Source organism: Suricata suricatta, chromosome 13 (assembly GCF_006229205.1).
Source record: "Suricata suricatta isolate VVHF042 chromosome 13, meerkat_22Aug2017_6uvM2_HiC, whole genome shotgun sequence".
NCBI lineage: Eukaryota > Metazoa > Chordata > Mammalia > Carnivora > Herpestidae > Suricata > Suricata suricatta.
Window position 1 is genome coordinate 18778404 of NC_043712.1, and position 4357 is coordinate 18782760.

Genomic DNA, 4357 nt, shown 5'->3' on the forward strand with positions numbered 1-4357 from the left:
AAAGAAAGAAAGAAAGAAAGAAAGAAAGAAAGAAAGAAAGAAAGGAAGAAAGAAAGAAAGAAAGAGTGAGAGAGAAAAGAAGGAAGGAAGGAAGGAAGGAAGGAAGGAAGGAAGGAAGGAAGGAAGGAAGGAAGGAAGGGAGGAAGGGAAAGAAAGAAAGAAAGAAAGAAAGAAAGAAAGAAAGAAAGAAAGGGAGAAAGAGAGAAAGAAAAGAGTGAGAGAGAAAAGAAGGAAGGAAGGGAAGGAGGGAGGAAGGAAGGAAGGAAGAGAGAGAGAGAGAGAGAGAGAGAGAGAGACAGAAAGAAAGAAAGAAAGAAAGAAAGAGAAAGGAAGGAAGAAAAAAAAGAAAGAAAGAAAGAGAGAGAGAGAGAGAAAGAAAGAAGAAAAAGAGAGAGAGAAAGAAAGGAGGGAAGGACAGAAGGAAGGAAATGACAACCATGAATTACAAAAATACCCAGATATTCAGGCAAGCAGGGTCCCCAGCAGAGGCCATGGAAGTTTGGGCTCAGGTTCGGACTAACCAGTTTAAACAACAGTTCTACTACCTACTAGTTATGTAAACTTGGGCAAGTGCTTTCACCTCAAAGAGATTTAGCTCCCTATCCTCAAACAGTTGTACCTTCCCTACAAGGCTGTCACAAAGAATCGGTGCGGTGATCTATATAAAGGACAGACTAGGGCATCTGGAACAAAGGAAACATCCCACAAATACCAGCTCTCACTGTTGCTGCTCTGAGGTTTGGCACAGTTGTCATGCCTGAGCCAAGAACTTGGTTTTGAGCTTCCAGGTGGCCAGAGCTAAAATAGCAATACTAGAAATACTGTCAGTGAAACGGTTCCTGTTCCCTATTAGGAGACAAGAAACAGGAGGGTGAAGAAGGCAATGCATCCTCCTGGTATTTAGCACGAAAAGATCTTGGGAATGCTTCCAAAGTCTCAGGATTTGGGCCACTGAGAGCACAGTGGGCATGGCCATGACCCTAAGCCACTGTCATCAACAGAAGTAGAAATGCCTTTCGTGGGGATTTTCTTGATGCCACAGCAGAGCCTCCAGCGCCACGCATTCTGGCCGGAGCCTGCACACTTACCCTCTCTGTTATGTGTCCCCGGGGGCCCTGAGAATTACCCATCGCCAAGGAAAACCTCGCCCATGCCCCTGGATGACACACCAGCCTTACTAACCATCTTGGCGAAACGTCCCGTAGAATCGGTTTTTGCTGCCATAGTCCCTGACGCTGGTGAAAACCAAGGTCCCCTGTTGGTGGCACACGTCTGCCTAATTCCAACCTGGCCCGAGGGCTGACCTCCATGCTCAGATCCCCTAAAGAAGGGAGGCTGACTCCCACACCCTCACCACCCTCCGTTTCTCTCAGTCTTTTAAAAAGGACTGGCTACATAATTTGTGGGGTCCAGCGCCTAATGAAAATGTGGGGTCCCTTGTTCAAAAATGACGAAGAATTTCAAGATGGTGAAAGCAGAGCATTAAACCGGGTTGGCGGAGGGGGGCTTTCCAAGTCGGGGGCCCGTGTGTCTGAGCAGACTGCAGGCACCTCAAGCCAGCAGGGACTTGAAGCTCCAGAAGATCACTTGGGGTCACTAACAAGTAACACACACCTGCCCTGTACTGGGCTCTGAGACCACAAAGCAACAAAACGTTATGACAAAGCAATGACTTGAATACCCAAGAGCCTGGATTTGAATCCCTGCTCAGCCAGTCTCACGCTCTGTGGCAGGGTACTTAATTCCCCGAGCCTTGCCATCCTCATCTGTAAAATGGGTACAGAAAATCCTCCCTGGCATAGCTGCCACAGGGATACCAGAAAGAGATACAGACATGACATCCAGGACCCTGCTCACCAAGCAAATCTCTTTCCTCAGAAAGAGAAAACTCAAAGACGTAAAAAGACCTGCCCATGACGCGGGGGAGGGGGAGGGGCTGGAAGCTGTAGGGCCAAGAGGGGAACCCAGGCCATCTGATTCCAGAAGCCAAGCCCATAATCCCTAGGCCCTGAGCCTCAGGACTCAGGTCTGGCCATCTCTGAGCCTGTTCTTTAATGCACCTAGCGAAAGGAGGGGAGGGGAGAGTGTGTCTAGGCAGGCTGTCTCCCAGGCATGCTTCGCGGCCAACCCCTGCTGGCATCCGAGATGCCTCCCTCCCCTGCCCCTCATCCAAGGCCTGCCCACAGCAGGCATTCCCAAATACTGCAGCACTAACCAGGCTGTGACACCACCCCTTACTTCCTTCCTTTTATCTTGCATGCCCCAGATGCCGAAAATCAACAACAGCGCAAGGAAGTCTGCCGGGTCACTTGGCAATCTCTGAAGCCCTTCCCAGCCTCCCCTGATCACCTCCTGAGCCCATGAGGCAAATATAAACCTTAGATCCATTTCCCGGGCCAGAAACACAGGGTCATCACAGCTTAGCAGCCTGCAGCCCAGAGAAGAGAAGCTGTTTGGGAGTCCCAGAAAGGCCTGTGGGACCCAGGAGCCTGCCCTCCATCCTCCAGGCAGGAGGGGCCACCCACAAGCTTCAGCTGTCCGGACAGCCTTCCCCTATGGAAAGTTTCCATTAGTTGCAAAATCAACTTGGATATTGGCTTTGAGAAGCAATCCCAGCACCCCAGTTGGCCCAATGAGCCTCCCACAAAGTCCCAATCAGGAGAAGTCAGTCATGGGATGCCTGGGTGGCTCAGTCGGTTAAGTGCCCGACTTCGGCTCAGGTCATGATCTCACAGTTTGTGAGTTCCAGCCCTACGTCAGGCTCTGTGCTGACAGCTCAGAGCCTGGAGCCTGCTTCAGATTCTGTGTCTCCCCCTCTCTCTGCCCCTCTCATGCTCATGCTCTGTCTCTCAATAATAAATAAAGACATTAAAAAAATTTTTTAAAGTCAGTCATCTGCCTGAAATAATTAATGTATGATGGCTAAAAGGCACTTGTACCCTCGAGCTGTTTCCCACCTGTGTGACCCAGAGCAAGTCACTTAACTTCTCTCTGCCTCGGTTTCTTTACACGTAAGGGGGGATAATAATGGTAACTGAGGCTAAAAATGGCTGTGCATGTAAATCACACAGAGCAGCTCAGGGCATATAGGAATCACGGAAGGAATACGCCTGTCACTATTTGCACTCCACAAACATTCCCTAAGAACCTCCAAGTGTCAGGCCTTGTGCTTTCTCGACTCTTAACACCAAAAATAACATCTTCAAGTCCTTGGTCACCCCTCCCTGCTGGGGAATCCCATGGGGTGGGAAAGATGAACTCAGAAAGAGAAATAAGAAACAGTGACCAAACTAGGCAGTCAAAGGGAGCAGGCAGAACACGGGGCCTCAGAACCTTGCAGTAGGGGAAAGGCTTTGCCAAGGTGGAGAGAGAAGGGGCCGCCAAGCAGAGAGAGGTACAGACCAGAGGCCAGGATGGGCCCAGTCAGGGCGCTCTGCACTCCCCCTGTAGCCAGTGGTGGCTGCAGAGGGTGCAAGGGGTTTTGGCAACACTGGCCAAGGGCGGACATGGACCCGTCACCTTCCAGTGTGGCCCGGGGCTCACCATTCTGCTCAGCCCCCACACCAGCCCTAGGGGGACTCGGGGGAGAGAACCAGACACCAGGGAGGAGGCAGGGCCAGCGAGTAAGCACAGGCCTGGGGCTCCAGCAACTAACTGGTCATCCACTCCCCAGTTTCCTTAGTTTCTTTTGCTGATGCTGCATTTTAACCGGACCTTCCAGTCATACGTCTTTTTTTAATTAGGTGGTGAGCCCCTACTAAGGACGAGATCCTTAAGTCCCGCTGAGCAAAGGTCTCCATTTGTGCAGACAGAATGCCCAGTCTCCCCAGGAACCTTGTGCCTCACTGAGATGGATGTGAGAGAGCGAGAGAGCGAGACAGAGCTTAACAGATTTCACGAGTCAGGTTGTTTTCATCAAACTGGAAAGCCCCAACAAAAGGCCGTAAGAGGGCCTGTCACTTAAGTTTCAGGGTGGAAAAGCCTTAAAAGACAATGGGTCCAAGCTCTCCATTTTGCAGATGAGGAAATTAAGACCCAGAAATGAAAGTGAACTACCCACGGTCAAAGAGAGCTTGTCCGGGACGGAGTGCGAGCAGCACCGGGCTATTTCGGGCCGTGGCTGTCCCGCTACACCGGCCTTGGCCTTGGGCAGCTCCAGGGTCTGCTACCCCGGGTCTCCTTCACCGCGGAACCCCGCCCCCCGCCACTGGCCCCCGGCTCCCAGGAGCCGCCCGAGACCGGCTCCCACGCACTACACGCGCGGGAACGGGACCCGGGGCGCGCGGAGAGCCCGGCCGCCGACCCCAGGCCGGGAGGGGACGCCCAGGCGGCCGCGCCGCTCCAATCTGGGCTCGCA

General features: G+C 52.2%; 1 protein-coding gene across 6 annotated transcripts in view; it reads right to left on the reverse strand.

Moving 5' to 3' along the window:
- The window catches only part of TMEM268 (transmembrane protein 268), a 28528-nt gene extending 24327 nt beyond the window's left edge, over nt 1–4201 (reverse strand). For 4 of the 6 annotated variants that reach the window (XR_003901847.1, XM_029920069.1, XM_029920070.1 and 1 more), the window contains exon 1: nt 2378–2743. The gene's annotated coding sequence lies outside the window, so the exon portion shown is untranslated. The other 2 variants (XM_029920066.1, XM_029920067.1) reach the window with 2 other exon arrangements.
- Between the last annotated feature and the right edge of the window lie 156 nt (nt 4202–4357).